The sequence below is a fragment of the Ambystoma mexicanum genome, chromosome 8, assembly GCF_040938575.1.
Source record: "Ambystoma mexicanum isolate Mex_15411 chromosome 8, UKY_AmexF1_1, whole genome shotgun sequence".
NCBI lineage: Eukaryota > Metazoa > Chordata > Amphibia > Caudata > Ambystomatidae > Ambystoma > Ambystoma mexicanum.
The window spans coordinates 786,763,769-786,789,913 of record NC_090929.1 but is presented as its reverse complement, the minus strand read 5'-3'; the positions used below and the strand labels follow the sequence as shown (position 1 = coordinate 786,789,913).

General features: G+C 52.2%; 1 protein-coding gene across 5 annotated transcripts in view; it reads right to left on the bottom strand.

Annotated features, from left to right (window-relative positions):
• Positions 1-26,145, bottom strand: part of ARL6 (ARF like GTPase 6) — a 2,156,307-nt gene that overhangs the window by 1,733,487 nt on the left and 396,675 nt on the right. The gene's annotated exons all lie outside the window — the stretch shown is intronic.

The following is a 26,145-nucleotide window of genomic DNA, read 5'->3' as shown; positions in this document are numbered from 1 at the left end:
CCTTTATGTGGGTTTCTTGTAGGATTACAATATCGTATTTCCCTTGTTGGAGGAAGTGTTCAAGATTTTTTTTTTTACCAGGGAGTTCGGCCCCCGGATATTATATGCCAAAATTTTGATCCCCTTCATTTTATGGTGTGCGTCTACCTCCCTTTTGCTTCTTGTCCCAGTTTAGCCGGTTCACGTGCCCTTGAAAAATGTCCCCCCCCTTGTTGACCCCATCCCTCCCAACTATGCTACCCCCAACTTGCATTTTGCCCCCCCCTTTCCCCATAACTGCCCTGAGGAGGGATCTGGGACCTATGGCTGCTCGGGCGTGGAGCCCTCTGCTCCATGCCCTCTATATACTCAGGGATAACTTTGTGGGGAGTCCTAAACCCCACTCGAGTTCCTCCAATGGCTACCAGGGTTGCCCCCTCCCCCCTCTGTCACCTGGAGACTGGATTCCTGCTGCATGTGGAGTTCAGAGACATTCAGAGTGTCCGACCCAGGAAGGTTTTGGTTATGAGTGTAGCTGTATAGTTCCAGTGACTTAGTATCTATATTACTGCTTTTTGCTTGGTCGTCGTATTTTCCTGTGGATCGTTTTCCACTCCCATGGGGTCCTCCTCGCACCAGACCCCTCGCCCCGGTGAATGCTATCTATGGGTATGTCTGTGTCATCTTCTGTTGCGAGGATATCTTTGAACACCGTTTAGACTGCGCCTTTGCCACCGATTCCACCATGTTTTTGATTCCGATATTAGATATCCGGAAGCGGTTTTGTAAGTCCTTGCATTGGAGTTCAAGATTGTGCGTCAGACGGGCCTGATGTTCCTGGGTTTCTGAGCTTTGCTTCGTCATCTCCTCTTTATTTTGCACTATTTTTTCTAGGGTGTCTGTTCTTTCCCCGAGGTCTGCTACGTCTGTTTTTAACTCTTGTATCGCTTGTTTCAGTTCATTTTTCATTGTGTCAAATTGCGTGTTCAGCATGGCCATAAATTGTTCTTGAAATTCCCTAAACCAGGACTTCATGTCTTCCTTCGTGACCATCTCCCCCGTGCCGTGACCCGATCTGTCCTTACACTTTGGTCGCTCTGTGTCTTCCCTTTTGCAGGTATTGTGGGTTCTGCTCCCCACAGTTTTGTCAGATTTGGTTCTTGTCTAGGGTGTGTGATCTGTGCTGTGGCTTGAGATAGGTTCGCCCTCGATTTTGACATGGGTGCCACTCTTCGATGGAAGTGTGTTTAGGGAGTAACCTCGTTTGGAGGGAGGGCTGGGAGCTGTGTGCTTCCTTTCTTAGCGTGGGGGGATGGCTCGTTCTATCACAGGGTTGTCTCGCCGTGTGCTTCAGCTGGGCTGAGGAATCGGAGGCCCACCGGGTCTTCCCAGCCTTCCCTGTCTGGTTATAAACCCTGCTCTGGCCTGTGGAGGTGAAGCGAGGTCCGAGTACTCCGAATATTGTAGACCTCTTAATGGGATCGGCCTGTTTCCTTTTGCCCGTTGCTCAGACCCGATAATGGCATGTGTGGGGCCCCTGGCGGGTTCTCTGGCTGATCTGGGTTGCATGGTTTCCTATGGGGGTTGTGGCTCCTGAGCTGGAGCTCTGAAAACCTGTAATACTGGAGTGTGGGTCGGGCTTTATGTAGTCCCCCCGGGGAGCTCGCCCCTGTTTAAGTGTTCTCCCCTGTACTCTCTACCCCTGGGAGGCTGGCTCATTGGCTATCTGTCCCCTTTAGGCCTCCACCGCAGGGATCTGAAGTTTTGTGTGTTTCTTTATCAGTCTCTGGGCCACTGGATGATTGTATGTTAACACTTTGTGGCCTGGGCCCGTGGTTTCTCCCGGTGCAACAGGCATTGTGTTTGGCGGGAGAGAGTCTAGTGCGGTCCGGGGGGGCCTGTCCTACCGTTCCTTTGTTGTGCTCTGTCCGCTCCAGAGTCTGGGGTCGGTGCGTGTTGTACGGCATAGCTTCCCTTTCCCCTTTTGCACCGAATACGTGTTGGGGCACTTTCGTAGTCTGGTGTGCTCCTAGCCCGGCTGTTATGTGGTCTGGCTGTCTGGTGCACCTGCTGCTGTGCCTGCTTCACCTCTGACGGCTCCTCCGGACAGAAGAGGGACATTTCTGGACTTCCATGCACCTCCCTTTATGTGCCTTGGAGCGCTGAATACGGCCCGTTGCCGGGGGGATCCCTTATTTGGATGGGAGATGGGCTTTCTCCGTCTCTGCCGTGCTCCGCCCTGGGGCGCCTGCCTTAGAGCTGTTGTTGCCTCATTCCCTCCGAGAGCATGTAGAAGTGCCGCCCCCCGGGTCCGTACCCTGTTCCTGGATCCATGGAGTGGGGGCTCCCCAGGGGGTTCTATGCTTTGGTGAGGTCCTCCGACACCCGGATGCAGCCCTTTGCTGCTGCTGCTTCCCCAGTGCAATGTTCCCGAGTCTGCCGACGGGCGACCGTTAGCTTCTCCCACGCTGTTCTTTTCGCATCTGCCTTGCAACCGCCGGTGTGGCTGGTGCTTGCCGTGCTGTCGCACTGTAAGGCTATATATTACCCCTTTGGTCCTCGGTTAAATTGGAGCAGGTTTCTGCATTATTGTCAGTCTTTAATGCTTTTGGCCCGGGCGAGGAGACGGAGCGTGCTCACTTAAGTCTTCCCCTTGCGGTCGCCATTTTGAGAAATTGAGCCCACAGACATTCACGGACTACACAAATTGCCTCAAGGAACTTCCTGAATCCCCAGATGCTCCATCGGGGACAGATCGCAATTTTCAGCATGTGATCACTTCCAAGCCAAATCCCCACCAGCTCCCCCAAAACCTCCACAAATGGAGGTCAGTGGACTCCATGGGCTTGGACCTACTCCCTCCCAGGAGCAAGTAAGCAAACACCCCCAGCAGTGACAGGCAGCCCCAGATGGTGCAGCAGCCCGCCTGGGCTGATCAGTCTTTGTCGTAGGCGGGGTGCATTAGCAATGAAGCGCAGCTCACCTTAGGCCTAGCCCCATCCCAATGGCATACCATCTCCCCTACTCAGCCTGAGGCAATGGAAGAACTTCCTCTTCAATGTCCACTCCGGGATCCTCCACAGCAAGGGGGTAGCCACGTGCAAAATGCCAGTGACAGTCTAGCCCCAGGCAGTCTGCGCAGAACTTTTGCATCTCCTAAAGAGGAGGAACATGCAATACAGGCAAACGCTCCTCCGCTGATACAGGGGGAACGTGCCTCCAGTTCAAGCACCCATTCCGGGATCACAACCCACTAGAAGGACCTGACACGGCTCACGACCAAGCAACTGTAGAGGCCATTTAATAATCACACTGGCAATGCCGGGCATGATCACGGCTGGGGCCAAGCCACGAGTCAGCAATGTGATGCTCATCGCCAACCCCCTCCTTACCATACAATGTTCACTGTTCTCCTGCCATCGATTGACCGACCCAGGGCAAGGGCAGACTACAGCAGGTGTCCGATTCGGGTGCTCTGGAACCCGTTACCCACCAAGGGCCTTGGGTCACAGGCCCCAGCATACACCTCAGGTCAGCGTCCAGATGTACCGCTGCAGTCATGGAGCACAGTGTCAGGGACACTACTTTTGTTTTCCCAGGCGACCTTCCTCCATTGATATCACAGCAACATGATGGCCAATCTTCTAAAAACTTCACCCAGGGGTGCCCAAGGAGTTCCCAACAGGGAATGCTCAATTCACCACCTTCCAGGGCAGGTCCAAAGTGGGGGTTGTGATGAATTCAAAGATGTATCACTTCTTTCACTGGAAGAGCCCCCTCCTATATGGCCAGAATTTGGCAGCCGCTACCTGATCATGACCCTGGGGGTAACAGCTCCCAGGGAAACCCGATGACATCAATGCAAGAAACCACATATCCTCCTTTTCCAATAAAGGGTGCTTCCACAGTCGCCCATGCCTTAACCCCTTAACTGCCATGGCGTTTCCCCCGCCCAGTGCCAAGGCCTTTTTTGGCGATTTCGGTATGTCGCCATTCAATCCCTTGTAACTTTTCTGTTACATAAGATATCTAGGCCAAATTTGGTGCCTTTTTTCCCACATGTAGGCGGTCGTAACGCCACCAAGGAATCCTAGTTTGCTGTAGGGGGTGAGCGAAAATAACCAAAAAAGGTAGAAAATATTGGGGTTTTTCAGAAAATGCCACTAAAATGATGTACAAAGAAGCCTGTGTTTTTTTCCTTCTAAGTGCTATGAACAAATGGTTTGCTTTGCTGAATTCCTCATTTTCCAGGCTTTCAAGAACAGGTTGAGTGAAAAAAGAAAAAAACACAAAAAAAAAAAACGTTTTGATATGGTTACCAGCCGTTTTGTGAGAGGTAGGCGATTTTGGCCTTTTTTCCAATAGGACATGCGTGGACGGAATGTAAGAAAAGGGTAGGAAAGCTCAATGGGAAGACAGAAAGGCATACATTTCTGAAAAGTACACAAAATTCCAAGTTTAGGAAGAGGTGATTTGCGCAGGTCAGGCAACAACTATGTAGGGAAAAATTCCATAGTTTGGGGAAAAATCAGGAACATGACAGAAAAAAAAGGTATGTGGTGGACATGGTTGGCCTGGTAAGGAAATTGCTTCTGTGAATTTTGAGAAAAAACAATGCTCCGCTACATTCCCTCCGACTCTTCCAGTTAGGAAATCACACATGGAGCCATGGTACACAGGAGTTATGCTTACGGCCTAAACAGACGTACTTAGCATGTGTAAATAAGGAAAACAAATGTGGCGAGGAAGGGCAAGCATAAATGTTTTGAAAGAGCACAGGCAGACCTTTTGAAGGGTAGGTGACTTGTGCAGGTTACAAGAGTGCACACGTGGGGAGTGAGTGACACTCCAAAGGGGTGAAACTTGGCAGGTGCGCCGGTGCTCGCAGCATCGCAAACACCCCGCGAGGTGCTGTTCTCGCTGAACCCTTCGTCCAGCCGCCTCCGGAGGCCAAGGTACCAATACAGCACCTGTTATCTAGGGTGCTACCAAGATGCAACTATTTTGTTTACGGTCTGCAGGGCGCTCCCCTTAAAGGACTACATAGAAGGAGTCAATGCAAAAGGCAGCGTCGCGTACATAGGCCGTTAAGGGCCACGGCCTGAATTGGAGCCGGACAAGTGCATGACTTGTGCGCAGCCCAGCATATTCATACCATGGTTTCATATTAAGGACCCAGCTGGCAAGGAGCAACATCTGGCCAGATGTAGACCAGCACTAGGATGCATTCCGACATGACCCCTTTCTTTGGAGCGATGATGTCCAGTCGTGGGTTTAACTTGGCATTCTATAAATAAGGCTCCCGGTTTTATGGTCTAATTCATAGAGACCCAGTCTATGGCACGGCCTGATTAATACTTCCTGGACTTATCGACAGGATTCCGGGACCAGCCTAATTGGTTGAGACTATGGTGTGTTTTATACATTGTGAAATGTTTAACCTTGTTCTCCAATTATATTGTGTAAATTAAGACACAGATGAATTTCAAAGAATTATGACGCCTACAGGAATGCCACGTCCTGATGAAGATGGATATCGTCGGCTTTTGAGTTAGACGTGTTGTCTCCATCGAAACTACTATCTGTTAATTGTGCCAGGTCTATTGTACTGTATGTCACATTGTTCCTGTCCTGACACAAGATTAGTTGACGCATAGCATCCCTTGGCTAATTTTAGCATTTATTTCAATGTTTATGTGTTCATTATATGGTGCAGTGCCGTAACTAACCATTGTGGTTGGGCTGCATGATCCTTTAGTGACTAGATTGCCCTTTGTTGATTTATTTTTTGGCCCTTTTGCCTTGAGATCGGAATAGGCGATTCTGGTTTCCCTTATCGAGTGACTTTCTTCGCTCGCACGGGAAACCCCTTTTTGGGATCAATCTAGTAGCATCTAGGTCTACTGTGATTTATTTCTTTGCCTTTTTCACTTACAGCCAACAGTGAAACTAGCACTCAGTCACTTTACACAATGCTCTTTATGATTGATACATTAATGTTGTCACTTTGCGTATTTTTTGTACAGAACTTCAGATGATTTAATACTTATTTTAACAAGTACAAATTCGAAATAAATACAGTATTTTTTACGATTGTTTCGTTCTTAGTGGATTGATCTGTGTTGTGACCCTTGGGGGTCCTCCCCCGTTTTGGTGGCCTTTTAGCGGCCTGTTTGAGTATCTTCAATTCATTCCGCTGGCTGGTTTTTCATTTATACAAAAGTGTATAGTACCTAAAGCAGCATCTAAATGTAGGTCACATTTGGGAAATGAAAGAGTTGTGTGACAAAGGGCAGCAGCAAATGGGTCAAAACGTTATGAAAACCACGCAAACACAACAAACATTGTACCTTCCCGTGTACTCAAAGGTGTCACGATGAAAATGGTAGCTCACATGTGTGGGTGCACCTACCGGGGCGCAAAGGGAAAAGGCTAAACCACTGGTAACCCCAAGTCTTTCGGCAGAGCAGATTTTGAGGAATTTTGCTCATGTGGACAACCTACAGATTTCGGCCTAGGGTGTCAAAGCCACCGAGGAAAACAAGGAACCCCATGCATTTCCCAAAAGAGGACACCCGTGGGAATCCAGGTGTGTGACTTGCGCAAATGGCCCCAGAATTCAAAACCCTCGGCAAAGTCCGAAATTTGGTGGAAAGAAATCACAATTTTCAGATATTTCACTCTGCCCACCCACCGAAACACACTGCCAACACCACATGTCCTACCTTCCCGCATTCCCACAGGTGTCCCGACGAAAACAGTACCTCACATGTGTGGGTGCACCTACCTGGGCGCAAATGGAAAAGGCTAAACCACTGGTCACCCCAAGTCTTTTTGCTGAGCAGATTTTGAGAAATGTTGCTCTTGTGGACAACTTACACATTTGGGCCTAGGGTGTCGAAGCCAAAAAGGAAAACAGGGAACCCCATGCATTTCCGAAAAGAGGACACCCGTGGGAATCCAGGTGTGTGACTTGTGCAAATCGCCCCAGAATGTATTACGCACAACCCCTGGCAAAGTCCGAAATTTGGCCAAAAAAAAAAAGAAAATCACTATTTTCAGACATTTCACTATGCCCATCCAGCGAAACATGACGCCAACACCATATGTACTACCTTCCCACGTTCCCACAGGTGTCCCGACGAAAACGGTACCTCACATGTGTGGGTGCCCCTACCTGGGCCCAAAGGGAAAAGGCTAAACCACTGTTATCCCCCAAAGTGTTTGAGGAGCCAACCTACAGATCTGGGCCTGTGGTGTCGCATCCACCAAGGAAAACAGCTAACCTCATGCATTTCCGAAAAGACACCCATTGGAATCCACAGATGACTGACTTGCGCAAATTGCCCAAGAAATGTATTACCCACAAGCCCCGGCAAAGACCCACATGGGAGACGGGTGCCCAAGGCCAGGAACATTACCCCAAATTTCCTAGAGTTCTGGCTGCCCTGCGCTACAGCTTCTCCCCCTGAGAAAGATCAGGGACCCTGCCGGAGCTCCCTGGACCCACTGCTGGGCTTGGGGACAGTCAAACTACATGGGAAACAGCCGCCCAAGGCCAGGGAAATCACCCCCGATCATCCTGAAGCGCTGGCTGGGCTGTGTTACAGAATTTCCATCGGGGGAGCGAAGGGGACCCTGCCGGGGCTCCCCGCAACTGCCGCTGGACTTGGGGATGGTGGACCCACATGGGAGACAAGGCGCCCAAGGCCGGAGGCATCACCTCCAACCATCCTGGAGTTCTGGCTGGCCTGCGACACACCATTTCCTTCTGGGAACGGACAGGGACCCTGCCGGGGCTCCCCGCAACTATTGCTGTGATTGGGGACGGTAGACCCACATGGGATACGGCCGTCCAAGGCCAGGAACATCACCCCGACCATCCTGATGTGCTGGCTGCGCTGCGTTACAGAATCTCCCTCGAGGGAGGGAAAGGGACCTTGCTGAACCTTTTTGGAGCTGGCGTTGTGCTTGTGGACGGTACACCTACATGGGAAATGTATGCCCAAGGCCAGGGAAATCCTCTCCAACCGTCCTAGAGTTATGGCTGGGCTGTGTTACAGCTTTACCTTCGGGAGGTATTGGTACACTGCCAAGGCTCCCTTGTGGGGAAAAGCTGTACCACGTGCCAGCCAGAACTCCAGGACAGTTGGAGGTGATGGGCCTTTTCCACCCCCACCCCAGTGTGTCCCTCCAAAAAGAGTTGTTGCACCGCCAATGCGAACTCCCTCCATCCATGGATGCATGCAATGTCTAACTCCATTCCCAACATGTCGTGGTCTGACCAACCCACTGGGCGGGTTGCACACTTGTGTATTCTTGACACATGTGCCTGATTCTATAGAAGACTGTCTATGCGAGTATAGTTATTATGTGGTTTGGAGTGAAAGTGTATCCCCCTCTGGCCGGGGTGAGTTGCTCTCCAGACATCCATTAGCCTCCTGCATTTGAGGGCTCCCCCGAACACATCTTCCCCAGTCGGTCTGTCCCCAGAGCCTCCCCCTTGGAAAATTGGTCCCAACGAGCGTCCTCTTAGGAGTTGAAGTACTCCCGATTGACAACTTATCCTATGCTTCCAAAATTATGCCCAGTACGTGTAGAAGGCTTTCTGCCCAAGGTTTGGCACATATACTGTGACGAACAACACCCTTGTTCCTCCCAACGCAGCTTGGACAATAAGTAATCTATCCTCCATTAGCGTTGTGACCTGCACATGTTGCATATGCAGACGCCTGTGAAACACCATGCCCACTCCTACCTTCTTTACGGCATTTGACACCCAGAACACCTGCCCGATTCCTCCCCCAAGCCCCTACCGAATAACCTCTCCTCCCTTTCCTTCAACCTTGTCTCCTGCAAAAATAGGAATCCAGTGCCGCCCTCTGGAATTCCCTCACTACCAGAGAATGACTAGTGGGTGAATTAAGGCCCTTAACATTTAGCGTCCCGACATTCAGCCAAGACTCCCCCCGCATTATCGTCATCTCCACTGAGACCCGCTCCATGCTCCCGTTAATCCCCTCCACCAGTCATGCCTCCTGCACCTCGTCATCTCTTGTACCACAACACCCATAAAACATGCTGCCTCATTAACCCACTGTCCTCCTCCCATCAAAACAACAAACAAAAATAACCTGTTAACTACGCAAAAGGTAATGAACAGTTACCCATGGGGAGACCCTCCTCATATAAGAGGGTCACCTCTGGGTTGGTCGGACCCGCTGGCATCTTCCGACAAGACACTGCAGTCTGCGTGGTGAGTATGCGGCACACATGGCCATTCCACAAGTGTCGTTTCAGTTTTCATCACAGCCGTTTGGTGGGCAAGGGGTTGTTCAACTTCTGCAACTTCCTTCCCACCCTACCCCTTCTTGGTCTTGGGGGTCTCTTCGAGGGGCCTGGGTACCTGTGCTCACTGTTTTGTCTGCCGGCAGCATTCCCCTTGCCCGAGGCCCCCTACAAAGATCGCAGGACCTGTTCTGCCTCTTTTTGACACGTTATCCTGTAGTCTTCACTCACCATTATGAAAAGCAGGGCGAATCGGTAGGCATACCTGTACCTGACCCCTTTCTCCATCAACCATTGGGTCACGGGTCGACAGTCTCTTCTGCCCGCTAGTGTCATGGCTGACAAGTCCAGATAGAGTGGCACTTTTGAGCCCATATATTCAAGCTCAGGAGTCCGTTTTGCCCTGGCCAATACCTCAGACTGTAGCGCAGAAATGTCAAAATAACAGTGTGGTCTCTGTCCAAATGCCCTGTCACCTCTGTGAGCTCTCTCAATTTTCACCGTCTTACCCCTTCAGGCTGAAAGAGAAGGCACTGAATTTCCTGCACTTTTAGTTCCACTTGTGCAGGGGTTTCTCAGTTTTCTCCACCAGGCCAAGGATCCTAATGTTATTCCTCGGTTCTTGATTCTTCAAATAGTATATCTTCAGAGTCACCGCTTGGCTTCCATTTTCATTTCCATCAAGTCTGTGTTGACTTGATTATTTTCCAGGCCCTTAACTCTCCTCTCCATCTTTCCATGCAGTTCTTAAATGGAGGTCTGGCTAGCTCCCCTGAGGTCCTTTATCTCAGTTCTTCTGAACTTTTGAAGCAATGCTACTGCCACTGTGTCCTCTTCTCCATGAGGCGGTGGCCCTCCTTCCGTCCTTCCCTGCCTTATTCAGCTTCCAGTTCGGTCCTAGGGTCCATGTCCCTTACAGCAGATGACTCCCTCTCAGCCCCGTTTGATCCTTGGTGCCTCCTGGCGCAATACGCTCCTGGGTCACACTGGGCTGGGCACTTATGTCTGCATATTGCAAACTGTTCCCCTCACTGTGGCTTCCCCTTGCAAGTGTTCACTAGCACCTGTGAAAAATTAGAGGGTGTTTCACTGCCTAGACCCCGGGGACCCCTTACTCAGGTGGCCAAGGCATGGCCATTGCCTTTGGATCTAGATCCCTGGGTGTGCACAAGTGCGGGAGGATCACCTGGGAGTGGGGGAGGACCAAATACTCCTGTCCCATCATATTTTATAGGATATTTAAACTTCCCAGACCCCCCCCCCCAACACTGAGCTGAAGAAGAGGTTGTCTGAGGCTAATAGGGAGTACCACCCATGAAATACATTGGACATGCCCCACTAATAAGATCAGGCAAGGTCAAGCACTTGTTCTTAATTACATACACCTGGTACCCATTAGCTCGTCCCACATGGTTAAAAGGTGGAACACTGAGACCCACTCTGAGCAAGGCGATGCACGAGAAGGAGCAGTTCTTCCAGGGCGACAGTAAACCAGGTAAAGCAGAGAGACAAACTGAGGGACAGAACTGAGGTACAGAGAAATCTTGGACACCCTGGCGAGAGATTATTACCTCCGAAGGGCCTTGAAGGTTGCGCAAGGACGCCCAGCTAGAGAGAAAAGACAAACCTCTTGTGTTTCAAGGAAACCAGCCATCCTCCCGGGTAACAGCAGAGTAGGGGAGGTCCAGCAGCAGTTTTGGCATCAGCCTTGACTTCAAGATCAAAGCCCCGAAAGATGAAAATTAATTAACACAGCCGGTGAGTTGATAAAAGCAATTCAAGTTTGGTCTGTGTTAAATGAAACTTGATGGCAGCAGTTTCTGACGAATGAAGACCGCGCGTGTGCCGATAAGACCTGTGAAATGGGGGCGCTGTTGTGCGGCCAACAAGATGGCTGCAGCCTGAAAAGTTCAGGCGTCAGCATAGTTATCCTTAAAAAAGAGCCTTAGCTCCATGGCACCATTCAATCCCAGGAACCAGTACATATGAAGAAGAAACTGTGGGGCACCCAGCGAGGCAACCAGCATACCCAACCGAAAACATTGAGGGCAGTACGAGGCGCCCTTCTGCTATAGCTTTGGCCCAGTTCCTGAGAAAAAGCTGGGGGAAGGGCGGCATGCGGCATGGTGAGTGCAGGCAGAGAACCCAGACAGTGGACCAAGGCGACAGTAGTGATCCTCTGCGGTGGCCCTGTCCCTCTCCCTGGGAGGAGGTGTGTGAGGTGGCTTCCGAGGCGGGTGCCTGTGGCACCGTCATTGCCCAAGGGCCCCGGCAACAGCACTGGTGCCCTTGGGCAACTGGCGAGTGCATTGGTGGAGCCCTGACTGGGATCCATCTGGAATAACCCTGACCTCCCACAGTGGAAGAAAAAAAAACTGGCATCCACTGTTCTGGTGCGAGATACTGCCCCTGCAACCCTACCCTGTCTGGGAGAGACAGGAGGATCCTTGTTGACATCCGGGGGCCCGATATGATATGATTATTTATATAGCGCCTATACATAATGTGTTTCAAATCCTGAACGGTAAGCGTTTGAGGAGTCAACGCGCACCCCCCTCCCCACAATGGGAGGTAGTCAGCGGTGTAGATTCTCCTTTGAAGCCTACAACAAAATTTGAAGCGTGAACGGAGGGGACATCGCTTACATTCCCGCGAACTTGCTGAGGCCCTGCACGCCCCCGTTCCCATGGTGGGGGCCCGGTCTCTGATAAACAGTGCAGCAGCGTCCTGGCGTTGCCTAGCTGAGGGGGGGCTGTGGGCAGCCCCCTGTACTTCGGTCGAGAGTACGACCATAAGATTTGGCGCGAGTGGGACAGCGGCTCAACTTACGCCCAGAGTCGGTGCTGTGGCATATCATCCACACCAAGAGGTGGGAGCCCCCCTGGTTGAATAGGAGGACCGGGGGACAGATGCGGCAGGTCCCCCTGAGATCATACACAATGCAAGCCAATGGGTGCAAAGTAGGATAACCCACCCAGAGCATACAGCGCAGGGCCCAGAGTGTGCCCACTCTCCCCTGGTTAAAGTATGGAACAATATAGTGGATACGGAATCAGTGGCAGGATAAATCTGCATGACAAACCAGTTTCAACCTCCTACTGAGCACCCACTCGGGACTGACGGCCCCCTCAGTGTGGGGAGGGCGGGCTGTGAAACGGGGCGAAGGAGAGCTCCCTCCTCCGTGCAGATATTTTGAAAGTCAGTCGGGGACTCAGATAGCCCAGGGGAAGTAGACTCACAAGATCCTCTCTCCTGTTCGACAAATTGGCACCCGCTGAGCCTTCCTCTGCAAAAGAGGAGAGGTGCCCAGAGTGTTTAGGAGGGCAGGGGCAACATTGGAGGCCCAGCACCCCCCGGACAAGCAGGGCTCCTAGACACAGCTAGCTCCGGGGACCCCTCTTCCTCCTCTGGGTTACCAGATCAAGACACAGCTGACTCTCAGGTGGGGGCAGGAGCCCACAACGTTTGGCCCTGACACAACATAAGAGGGACAAGGCTGCTCTCTCCACAGACTTCATAACTGTCTGAATATTCTTGCGGCAACAAGCAACCCCCACCCTGCGCTCATTCCAGTATAGAAGGCGCACACAACCAGGAGAGAGCCCTGGGCCAGGATGTTGGCTTGATAGGCTAAAAACACTGAATTTAGAGGATAGAAGATCCAGGATTTGCCCAGATAAATACGCCACCAATGCAATCATCCTGGCGCAGTGAGCATTGCTAGCGTCCTCGCTTTGATCGGTTGCTGCACGGCGCGGCCTGTGACGTGAACAGGGGCACCCTTGGGCAGTCCAACCTGAAGTCGGCCCGATCATGGTAAACCCAAAAAAATAAGCTAAAATTGACCATTTGCACGTGTGGATCAGTCTCAACCAGCACTAGCCCAGGAACAAAGCCAAATGCCCCCTCACAAATAGACGTTGTAACCTTGAACCAGACATGATTGGCCGTAAAGAGCAGCACTGACAATGTGGGGGCTAAGATAGACGCCCTGACCTGTAAGGTGGATATTTCAGCCATTCAAATTGACAAGTTATGTGGATACATGTCTGAAGCTGAACAACGGATTAGAGACGGGGAGTGTAAAGACTGGAGGGGGGGGTCTGTACTTCTGCTCTGTATATGGTAGAGGAGAGGCACAGAGGACCCCAGCCAAGATTCTCTATTACGGTAGCAATGGACAAGCAATCAAGGCCGAGCTTCTCAGGAGGTGATGCAGGCTGGTTCATAAGTACCGTGTAGTCCCCAAACCCCCACAAAGGAATGTCCACACACTGTATTAGTTAAATACAGTTAGTTATAAAATTAAGTTCAAGGTTATGTACACAATCACAATAACTGAATCTACAATGGCAAATACATACAGTTCTAAGTGGTACCACAATTATTATTAGATTCCTTTAAAGTGCATCAACTGTACTCTGGTTAAATGTCACACAAATCAATTAATAGAGGTAACCAACAATAGACATAGGAGGAAAGCAGTTGGTTAGAACAATTGTCAGAATAATGACCCTGTTACCTAGACACAGTTCTGTGTGGAGATCCCCCCACCTGGGCAATCTGTAAATAAAGTTATCATACAAGCCCAGTACATATATTGTTCACAAGAGTCTTATTTCCTTCTAAAATAGTTCTTCCGCCCCAATGTACCTGGAATAGCAGAGTTTGTCGTCGAGTCGTCAACTGATCCTTTTTGTGCGGCTCCCTTTAAGGCAGGAGCCACGGATCGTCGAGATCCAACGAGGAAAAGGGTTGAACGACGATGGTCAGGTGGCAGCTTCGTTCCTAGCGGTGCTCGTCGACGACGGAGCGTTGGCGTCCTGCAAGGAAGAGGCGTGCAGGGCACCTCGGTAACGATAGTTCAGGACGGCAAAGAGTTTGAAGAACTATGGCCCAGCAAGGGCGTCGAGTCATTGGCGTCTCTGTGGTCTTTAGGTGGCGGTAAACCTACCAGCGGATGCTTCTCGGCGCTTCGGCGGCCTCGGCTTTCTGCGGCGGGACAAAGCGGTCGATGGTGCAGGCGAGAGAGTCCTTGGATCAAATATTACTTCGGCAAACGGAGCATGGTGGCTCCGGTCGGCGACCGCGGTCGTCGACGGTGATGGACAACAGTGTCCAGGCACTTCTTGTGATTCCGCGGCGGTCCCCGTCTCCGGTCGGCAGCCTGTCATAGGTCTGTCTACCAGGGAGCGCTGGCAAAGATTAGCAGTGCACGATGGTCCCTCGTAGCTCGGGAAGAGGGCGCCTAACCAGGTCCTCTCTGGGTCAGTCCTTGGAGACACAGCAGCTTTCCGATTGGTAAAGTAGAGTAGCAGCAAGACTTCTCTTGCAGCAGGGCTTCAAGGTTAATCTTCAGTTTAAACTCCAGTTTCTCTTCAGAAACACGAATTCTAGCAGTGAGAGGGCCCCAGATATACTAGTTGATCTCCCTCCCATTCATTCTTCCGGGTCACACTCGGACAACCAATCAGTCAGAAGGGCATTCATGCAGGCAGGCAGCCAATCAGGTGCAGAGTGCTTTCAGGCCATTCACTTCTCTCCAGACACTCACAGCATGTTATGTGTATTGGGACAAGTACCCAGCCATTCAACACTCCACACGGCATTCATACCAGTTTCAGGCGGGGCTGTCTCAGTCATTGTGTCAAACACCAGAAACTAGACATCCACAACAAGAAGTGCATATTCGTTACACACTCCATTCACCCAGGTCCCACCCACAGGGTGTACCCACAACCTACAGTCACTGGGAAGGCTCCAGCCAGTCTGGCCTGGACTTCATAACAACACCATATATGGAACTTCCACCCAACAGCCAGACAGGGGGAAGGGACAGAGTCAGGGCTTCCCAGGACTTTGAGAAAACAAGGTAACAGGCGATAGAAAGCAAGAGGCCACAGAGGCCATGTTGTTTCCTATCGGGAATCAACTGATTCCAATGCAAAGGCCTGGGTATCCCAAAATGGAGGATACTCAGAGCACCTGTCAAATTCAGCATGGAGCTGCCACCAGCCCATACCCTGCTCTGTGGGCCACACACAGGTGCCCCAAAACATACACTAGGGGCACAGGTTTGTACCCCCACCCATGGGTGCCATTAGGGTATGCCATGGGTCTGTACACCAAACCAAAAGAGAGCTGCACCGCCAGGAGTCCCACATGAACTCCTGCATGGAAAACACGACAGAACACAAGCTAAAAACCAGTAAAGGACAAGGATACGGAGGCCTTGTCCCTCCGATGCATTTCCAGCATCACAGGGAGGAAAGGTGGCCACCCCCCAACGAGAAATAGCTGATCTGCAACAGTCTGTCAAGAAAGTGATCGCCAAGAATGAAGACCTGGAATGACGGTCGAGACGGAATAATATCCGGATCCTGGGTGTGCCAGAGTCGACCCTGATCGACAACATGGAAACGTTTCTGGAGCCGTTACTGGTGGAAGTCCTAGGCAACCCCCCACTCACTCCTATGTTTATGGTGGAGCGGGCTCACTGATCACTGGCTGCCAGACCCCCCCATGGAACTCCTGAATGCCCAATCGTAGCTAAGAACTTCAGCTACACGGACAGAGACATCCTGCTTCGATCACCCAGAGAGAAGGGGGAACTACGTTGGGGATCCTCTACAATTCGACTATTTCCAGACTTCAGCCCGGAAGTCCAAGACCAACGCAAAACCTTCCATGCTGTCAAGAACATTCTGTGCAAGAAATGTATACAATACGCAATGCTGTACCCAGCCAAATTAAGAGTGCAGCACAACGGCACAACAACCTTTTTTGCTTCACCAGAGTCCGCAGAACGTTTCGCAACAAACCTTCCCGACCCTGGGGGCTCACCAAGACATTTGCCCCAACAGTCCTGAGGTGCCTCTATATGGAAGCGAATCACGACACTTGGCCCCAACTCGGATACGAAATAGGTTCCTGGAGTGTTGGCCGGGGCCCAGAAGCAACACTTAACAGCCGTAGCCACATGGAGCGAACTGGTTGCCCTTAGCACTCCATTACTCGCAGCCACTGCGGTCTTGTTACGCAACGTTAACTGGGGTAGTTGGGGATATGGGGCGGGTATGGGAGCAGGTAGGTGGCAGTTTCTGGCGTGGGTGGGTTAGGGAGGGGGTTGGGGTTCAATACATGTTCTTTGCAATGTTAACTGTTTCAGGGATTCATACAGGAGGAAGGGAAGCTCACACAAGATACGATCTTAACATTTACATGGGAAAAATTGATGTCACATCACAATTGCCCATATACAAACCGCATAGGTATAACCTGCAAAAGCCGGAAATACAAGTTGATGCATGACTCGTAAGATGGGTACTCCTACTGTGAGAGAAGTCAGATGGGGAACTATCAATACTGTCGTGGAATGTAAGGGGTTTTAAGTTCTGTGTAATCGCTAACTATAGCAGAAACCATAGGGTAAACATGTGCCTGCAGGAAACTCACCTGGCTGCCTGGAGCACCCCTTCCCAGTCTCCAGACTGGCGGGATGGGGCATTCATAGATACGATTCAACATACACTACGCACTCCAGGGGAGTGGCTATCTACATACACGGAACCTTACAATATAAACTGCATGAGCAGATAAAAGACGAGGAGGGGGCGATACATAATACTGACAGGGGAGGTACAAGGCACAAAATTCCTAATAAATATTTACACACCCAACAGACTCCCCAGACTTTTTCCACCAATGCGCTAAGCCCATTCACAGGTTTCTTGGTTACAAAATTAAATGGGTGGGAGATTTCAACATGGCCCTTACATTGGAGCTAGACAGAACCATGACTCCTCAACACACCCTCCCCCAAGCAGTTAAAGCATGGGCCTCCATTGCCAGCTACCATGATTTTTTTTTTTTTTAACTTCTTTTTATTGTTTACAACATAACGGAAAAGAACAAACCAAAAAAGAACGCATTCCCCATTTCCCTTTTTTCCCTCCTCCCCCCTCCCTCTCCCAAAGGCTGCCGCAGTATGTTCGTAGTCCATCGCCTCCTCGGGCTTGGCTCTAACAGTTGTCGCGTTTATAGCGGAAGGACCGGTCTCTCAGCAGCCTCCTTCCTTTCACTGGGAGTGTCCCTGCTCTCGTCTATGCGTGTGTATGCTGGCCTTTCCAAGTAGGGTTTCCACTGTTCAGCGTCTGCGCAGGCTACGGCCAGGCCTCTTTCCACCCAGTTCTTTCCTATCTCTGAATCATATGGTGCCCTCTGGCGTGGGCGGGCCAGTTTCCTCATTTCCTGAGTCGCCCTGGTCGCTCGTGTTATCCCCGTTTCTGTTACCTAGCAGGTCTCGTACCAGAGAGTTCCATGCCAATAGTCTGGCTCCACTGTTACTCTCCCCCCTTTGAGTGGCTCTCGCCCAGACTGCCGTCTCTGCTATTGTCCATTTTTGTAGGTCGGCCCACCAGCCCTCCTTCGAGGGGCCTTCGCTCCTGTTCCATGCCATCGCTATGCGGCGCTTTGCCAGTATTATCATTAGGTCTTTCATTTTTGCCACATGTGACATCTGCCGGTGCCCCCTTGGGAACAGGCCCAACAAGTATGATGCCGGCGATCCCGCTGGCATGTGTATGTCAGCTGTCAGCGCCTTCTCCTTCACCATGTTCCAGAAGTCTGTTATCTGCGGGCACGACCAGAACATGTGCACCATGTCGGCTTGTTCGACTCCGCAACGCGGGCAGCACCGGGCCTGTCCATCTCCCATCCTCGACATTCTCTTGGGAGTCAGGTATGCTCTATGCACTATGTAGAGTTGCAGCTGCCTGAACCTGGCGTTCCTGGAGACCCTTTTCGTGTACCGGAGGACTTTGTTCCATTCCTCTTCTTCAAAGGGTTGTTGAAGTTCCTCTTCCCATTTCCTACGTACTCTTAGTGTCTTTTTGTTGGTGGTTCCCAGCAACTGCTCATAGAGTCTGGATACGGTGTGCCCCCCTTCGGAAATATCATACCATGCGTCCAGTGCTCCTTCGGTGTCCTCGGGCTCTGGCATGGTGTTCCACCTGTTCTTTATTGCGGATATTAGGCTATTATGTAGGATGAATTGGCCCTTGTGCATGTCCTGTTCATCTACCAGGGTTTGGAATTCGACCCATTGTCCTTCTCGCCACAGATCCCCTATTTGGGCTACTCCTTTGTCTTCCCATTGTGTTCTGTACGTGGCCAGACTGGCCATTCGGGTGTCCACTAGTCCTGCTAGTGGAATATGTCTTGAGCAAGGGTCTCGTATGCCTTGTGACTTCCAAGCTCTTTTCCATAGTGTTTGGCCTAGCTGAACTATGTTGGGAAGGTCTTTAGCTTGGGTGGCCTTTATCCATAAAAGTTCTCTCAGGTGGTATCTCCGGAGTGTTGGCCCAAAAAGTATTGCGTCTATGGAGATTTCTTCCCCTAGCCATCGCACCGCAAATTGGAGTTGTGCTGCCAAGTAGTAATGCTCATAATCTGGGAGTTTTATGCCCCCCCACTCGTAGCTCCTTTGTAGTGTGTTTAGTGCCACCCTGTTTCTCCCCTCTCCCCACAGGAAGGTTCTCACCATGGTGTGTAGGTGTTTAAAGAAGGACCTCGGTATGTTATATGGGATGTTTGTAAAGTAATATAAAAGTCGGGGCAGGACCGTCATCTTTAGCAGTGCCGCTCGGCCTATCATGCCCAACGGTAAGGTCTGCCAAAATTTCATGGCGTTTTCGATTTTGTTCAAGGCTGCTAGTGTATTACCTGCATGTGTTTCCGTGGTGTCGTGGTAAATGTCTACTCCCAGGTATTTAAAGGTGTTCGGGGTCCATGTGATACCTAGGTGCGGCAGTTGGTCTGTCGGTATTGCGCGTAGGCCAGCTAAGGGAAATAGTGAGGATTTTTCTCTGTTGACCACTATTCCGGACAACCTACCGAACGCGCTCAGCGCTTCCAGCAAGTCCTGCAGGTGGGCGCGTGGGTTCTGTATGTAGAGGAGTATATCGTCTGCGTATATGGATATCTGATGTGTTTCCCCATCTATCTCTATGCCCGTGTCCCTGTAATCCGTTCTTAGGAATACTGCGAACGGCTCCAGGGCCAGAATATATAACATTGGAGACAGGGGGCATCCCTGTTTTGTGCCTCGCTCTATGCCCCATTCCTTAGAAACTTGTCTACCTGTCTTGACCCTCGCTCTCGGATCCTTGTATAATAGTTCAATCCATCGTATGAACCCTTGACCAATCCCGTAGTGGGCGAGCGTTCCCAGGAGCCAGTCCCATCCCACCGAATCGAATGCTTTGATTGCATCCAGTGAAGCCACAGCCCTCTCCCCTCCCTCTTGGTTTGTCCTTTCTATGACATAATGGAGTCTGCGTAGATTCCAGGACGTGTTTCGTTCCGGTACATACCCGGTCTGATCTGTGTGGATCAGGGTGGGTAGCACTTTTTTAAGGCGGTTAGCCAATGTCGCCGTCAGGATCTTGGAGTCCTGGTTTATTAGGGAGATCGGTCTGTAGGAGCCGCATTCGAGGGGTGGCTTTCCTGGTTTAAGGATGGGGACTATTATCGATTCTGACATGCTTCTCGGGAGTCTTCCTTTCTCATATGCTTCCTCTAATGTTTCCAGCAGTCTCGGGGCTATGTCGTTTTTGTATTGTTTATAAAATTCGCCTGGCAAACCGTCTGGCCCCGGAGATTTCCCTGTCGGTAACCGGGTAATCACTTCTGTTAGTTCCTCTACAGTGAGAGGGGCTTCTAACATTTGGGCCTGTTCCTCCGTCAATTGTGGGAGGCTGATTTCCGCGAGGGCGTCCTCCAGGTCCCCCTCCTCCGCTTCCTGGACCCTGGAGTATAAATCCTCGTAAAATTGCGAGAACACCTCATTTATACCATCCTGGGATCTTATCACCTCTCCCTGTCTATTTTGGATTGCGTTGATCGGTTCCCGCTTAGTATCCTGTCTGGTTAGCCAGGCCAGGAGTCTGCTGGGCTTGTCCCCTTCGGCGTGTAATTTCTGTATATATTTCCCATAGTCAAGGCGCCCTAGTCTTTCCCAGGTCTCTACACACTGTTGTCGCAGGGTGGTGAGGTTCCCCTGTTCCGCTCCCCTCTCCCCCGCCTGCTCCTCAGCTCTCTCGATTTCCCTCTCCAGCTCGCCTAGTTGCGTTAGGGTTTCTCGCCTAAGGCCTCCCATCTTCCCCATCGCCTCGCCTCTGACCACCACCTTGAAGGCCTCCCATACCGTGCCCGTGCTTTCCACACTACCCGCGTTATGCTGAAAATAATCTTCTATTACGTTTTGAATGTATTCTTGGAAACCTCCATCTAGTAACGCTTCTGCCCTTAATCTCCACGTGGGTATAGGGGCTCTCCTGTGTGTGTGCTCCCATGTGATTCTCAGGGGGGCGTGGTCAGATAGGGTTCGCGCATGTATATGTGCCTCAGTAAATTCCCCCAGTGTCTCCTTGCCTGTGAAAAGATAGTCTATCCGTGTGAATGTCCCATGTGGGGCACTGTAATGCGTGTATCCCCTCTCTTCCCCATGTACCTTCCTCCAGATGTCTTCGAGCTCGAGTTGGTCTAACATCTGTCGTAGTGCTCTCGCTGGTGGCGCCGCTCTCTTGTGCTTATTGTCCGACCTGTCTAGCCGGGGGTCTAGTGTGCAATTGTGGTCGCCCGCCCAGATCATCGTAGCATTCCTGTACGGGGCTAGCCGGGGCGGGAGTGTCCTGAAGAAGGCCGTCGCGTCATGATTGGGGGCATAGGTATTCACCAGGCATATCTCCCGGTTTTCCAGCATCCCATGGACCATCAGGACCCTGCCTTCAGCGTCTTTTTCTTGGTTGATGAGCTGGAATGGGATTCCGGGAGCGACCCAGGTCATTACTCCCCTTGCGTAATTGGAGTATGTTGCGCTATACATCTGACCACCCCATTTTTTCTCTATCTTGGCTTGTTTTGCGGCCGTCAGGTGTGTCTCCTGCAGCATTGCAATGTGGGTCCTTGTTTTGTTCAACCAGGTATATATCCTCAATCTCTTAACATATGCGTTCATCCCTCTAACGTTCCATGTGACAATCCTCAGGTCGTCTCGGTCCTTATGGAGACTCGCTCTAGAGGCCTATTTTTTCCCATGGGCCTGCTCAGTGTTCCATTCCCTCGATTTACTCTTGCCAGGAATTTGTACCCCTTCTTCTGCCTGTTGGAATTTAAATAGTCTGTTCGTCGGCCCTCTCGGGTCGGTTCCCCTACTGTTCGCTGTATTCCGTTGTTGACAGTCTCGTTTCGTGCTTTCCGCCAGCTCTCTGCTTGTGGGTGCTGTCCCCTGTGTTTGTCTTCCATAATGATTCTTTGTGTATGACAACTGTTATTTCTCCTTCTGCTTTCCTCTTTTTCCTGCGGGCTTAGCCTTAACTCTCCAACTGCTATAACTGTTAACCAAAAGAACATCAACAAACGCCCAGCCTCCCTCCCCCTGCTCGGGCCCCACCGCTCTCCAGGTGCCGTCTTCCTCTCCTTGGGCCTGCCTGTCGCGGCGTAGTGTCTCAAAACTGACACTATAAACATTGTCATAACTGGGGTTCCACTGTGGGTCTTGGCGGTTCCGCTTCCCTGAGTTTCTCGCTCCTCCTGCAATTCTCTTTACTGTAGGCTTTTCAACTTGGAGGCTGTCGGTCACCCTATTCCGGTATTTCACGGCAGGGTGTCTCTACTGCTCTGTTGCTGTGGCGTTGGGTATGCATATCGCGCTTGGTTTCACTCTCTGTTTCGCCGGGGGGAGTTTCTGTTTTGCTCGCCCCCCTCTGCCAGCTGCGGAATCCCTTGTTGGTCCATCCACTCCTGGGCGTCAGCCGTTGTCTCGAAGATCTGTGTCTTTCCGTTATGCAGTATTTTAAGTTTGGCTGGGTACAGCAGCATGAATTTCACCCCTGCCGCTCGAAGGCGCCCTTTGGTCTGCCAGAACTGGGCTCTCTGTCTTTGCACAAGGACCGTATAGTCTGGATACATCGTTATCTTGGCCCCATTTCTTGTTATGCTCCCTCTTTCTCTCGAGAAAGTCAGGATTTTTTCCCTGTCCTTAAAGTTCATGATCTTTGCAATCATTGGTCTCGGTGGTGCTCCTGGGCGCGGTTTTCTGGTTAGCGCCCGATGTGCTCTCTCCACTACAAAGCCCTGGGACAGGGTCCCAGCTCCTACTTCTTGGATCAGAAGGTTCTCTATGTAATTCGTGGGGTCTCTTCCTTCCTCCCCCTCCGGCAGCCCTACTATGCGTACGTTGTTACGTCGGGCCCTGCTTTCTGCGTCTTCCGCTCTGCGTTCTAGTATATTGATTCTCTATTGCTTCTGACATTTGTGTACGCGAGGTGGATACTTCCGCTGAATTGCTGTGCACTTGTTGCTCTACTGTTGTCATCCTCTCCGCCAGGTTCCTCGTGTCTTGTCTGAGGAGACCCACATCCACCATTACTGCATCTAGCTTGCCTTCTATTGACGTCTTTAGCGCCTCTATGGCTTCCAATATGCTGCTTTCCACTTGCCTTATCTCTCCTTGCGTGACATATGGCTCTGGCGTGTCTTTCTCTTCCGCCTCAGGCTGCTGGTCATCACTCTTGCGGGCAAATGTCTCCATGACAGTCTGTCTCCCTCTGCCGCTCTTTGGCTTATCTGGCATGTTGATACCTGCTCGTCTTGGCCTGTAGTGGAGTCCTACTTGCCCGGGGTCTGCTTTGCGGTCTTTGCCCTCACTTACACACTTCCTGCGTGTGTTGGCCTCTAATGAGCTTCTTCCTTCTGTCTCTTTGTATTTGCCCTTCCACCGTGTCTCTCTGCGGTATTGTCTTCTCGCACACCCGTGGGTGCTTGCGGTCTATCTTACCGTGGGACGGTTCTTCCCCTGGTCACTGCCCCTGTCCTGGCGTTATAGCGGGCGGCCAGTCTTACCAGCTGAATTTGTAGCTCGTGCTTCTATTGAGGAGCCGCCTCGGGGGTTATTTTGCTCTCTTACTTGTTGTCCTGAGGCGGCCAGCTGGGCCGGGGTCTGCTTCTGTGTGTGTCCCCTTTGGTTCACTTCCCTGTCGTTATGTCAGCGGCCGCCTCTTGGCTCTGCGCCGTCCCAGTGCGGCCTCAGCTCTCCTCGCAGGCTCCGCTTAGTCCTCGGTCCGGGTTCGGGCTTTGGCGTCCCGGTCGCTGCTGCGCCTCTTTCTCCTACCGGGTCTCCGTTACAGATGCTCGCCTCCGCGTCGGCAGGGGAGGGCTCTTCTTCGGTTCGACCTGTGGGCCGCTTCTAATTTCTCGCTGCAGTTCCACGCAGTTGGTACTTCGCGCTTACTCGTCTCTACGCCATCCCAGTTCGGCCGCAGCTCCCCTCGCAGGCTCCGCTCGGTCCTCGGTCCGGGTCTGGGTCTGGGCTTTGACGTCCCGGTCACTGCCGCGCCCCTTTCTTCCGCCGGGTCTCCGTTACAGTCGCTCACCTCCACGCCGGCAGGGGAGGGCTCTTCTTTGATCTGATCTGTGGGCCGCCTCTCGTTTCTCGCGGCGACTCTGCCCGCTCCAGTTCCACGCAGCGCGACTGCTTGCAGTGCCGTCGCGGGCTCCTTCCTCCGCACCTACGTCGCTCGGGAAGTATTCCGGTTCTGCCGGAGCTGTGTGTTGGTCGGCTGCTTCCCCCGTCGCCTCCGGTCTCTCCCCTCACCTCCTGTCCTTCTTCGCGTCCTCCTTCGTGTCTCAGGACGCGGGTCGTGGTCTCAGTGTTGCGCGCCCGCCATTTTGTTGGTGTCGCCACGCATCTCTCCCTCTCCGTTTTCGCTCGTTCCAGCTTCCGATTTTTCTCGGGTCTTCTCCCGTATGCGCCCTGAGCCTTCCGATGCCTTTCCCTGGCGTTCGTTCGGTCTTCCGACGTGTATTTCGGCCTTTTTTCAGGATCATTAGTCGGATCGAGTGGGAGCCTCTCAGAGTTTGCTCACGCTTGCATGGCCGCCAAGCCACGCCCCCGCCAGCTACCATGATATTCACGACGTATGGCGCGGGCGCATCCGGCTAAGAGAGTACACTTTCGTCTCTGGGGTTCGCTACAGCTCGCCTAGAATAGATTATACTATGGCCACCAGCCCCATTACCAGGAAGGTATCGGAAGCTACTATTCTTCCTCTGACACTATCCGACCATTCGCCCGTCATGGTCTGTATTGCTAACCTCACAAGACCATGGGGACAATTCCGGTGGCGATTCAGGACCACATCCCTAGAAGACCTAGCCTTCCGGGCAAAAATAAATCAGGACATACAAACCTATTTTCAAGCAAAAACTGGGTCGGTTTCCAACCCTGGCACAATATGGAAAGCATTCAAAGTTTATATAAGGAGGTGCTCTATCTCAGGGGGCGCTAGAGGGCCAACCAAGATGGCCGCTCTTACCTGAGCTCCCGCTCTGCCCGTAATAAATCCTGCTGAATCCTGCGGTTCCTGGCTGCGCTTTGGAAACTAGAAGGCTTCTCCCTGCTTCTGTATGCACCGCGCCCTCCCTGGCGAGATCTGGGGGAGGATCGGCCTGTTCAAGACCCCACACCACTACAACGGTGCGGATGCCGGAGCCTCCCCGCGCGCCGAGCGGGCGCTGAGGGGCAGGGCGCGGCTTCGTGGGGGCCGCTGTGCGGACGTCTCATCCTCCAGAGATCCATCATCCACGAGCGCCGGCGGCCCTCGGGGGGTGCGGCCCCCCCCCGGTTCCAGGCCGGCGTGGGTCCCAACGCGATCCTGTATGGCCCCCCCTCCTGATCGCGGCGCCAGCACTCCGGGCGCGAAGCCGAGGCCGGCGCTAGTGGAGCCACCTGGAGCCCGGCGGGCAGCCGGCTGCCTCCCATCCTTCCCAGGACCACCTCACCAGCGGACTCCGAGGAGAAGGGTGTCGACGCTTAACCATCTGGCGAATCCTCGCCCGCGGGCGGCTCCGGGCCGGCGGAGGCCCCAACATGATCCTGGGTGCCCCCCCCCCTCCTGATTGCAGCACCTGCATTCTGGCGATAGTGGCGCCTTCCCGCTTCCCCGGAACCATCTTGCAGAGCCGCACCGGACCGGGAGGCGGCGGCGCGGGCTGTGGAATGCCAGAGCACCCGTTCGACGGATGAAGACCTGAGGTACGTGCCGGGAATCACCGGGGGCCCCGGAGAGTAGATTGCTGCGCCCCCAAACCGTGGCCGTGGGCGCGGTTGGCCGTTGGTAGCAGCGGCTCGGGGGGCTGGACTTCCTCCAGTCTACTAGGAAGTCCATAAGACGCCATGGCCCCGGCTTCGACCCTTGGAGCTACTTCGCCCCAAAACTCCTGATACCCTACTAGCAGTCGCGCCTCCTCCGGAGCGGGCCGTGCTGTCGGGCAGCCTCCTGTGCGACCCCTGCGTGGGGACGGATCATATACCAACCAACTCCGGGTCTTCGACCTTCTCATCGCAAGCGCAAGATAATACAGCCACTCTCTCTCTGGAACACAATTGAAGCTTCAGGAGGATCGAGGTGTGATCCTAACTTTATCCCCTTAACTGTCCTCCATACAACTGCGCAGTCCTTCACCCTCCATCGACCCAATGCCAATGCCCCTTCAGTCACGGCGATAACTGCGAGCCACCTAGCCACCACTGACCCTCTTCATTTAAACTGCTTACATACATCTGCCAAGATGGGCAAAGTAGACAAACTACAAAAGAAGCTGACATTTGACAGCAACACTGCACCCAAAACCCCAAACCCACAACAAGGAGATGACCCGTCACCGTGCAGTTCTAATCAACCAGTAGCCGAAACCTATCCGATGGAAATAAAAGAACTCCTTCTAGACCTAAAAGCAGGCATAGGGAGTCTAAATAACAAGATGGATGGTCTATCCTCCAAAGTCGACCTGATGCAACATCGCCTAGACACACAT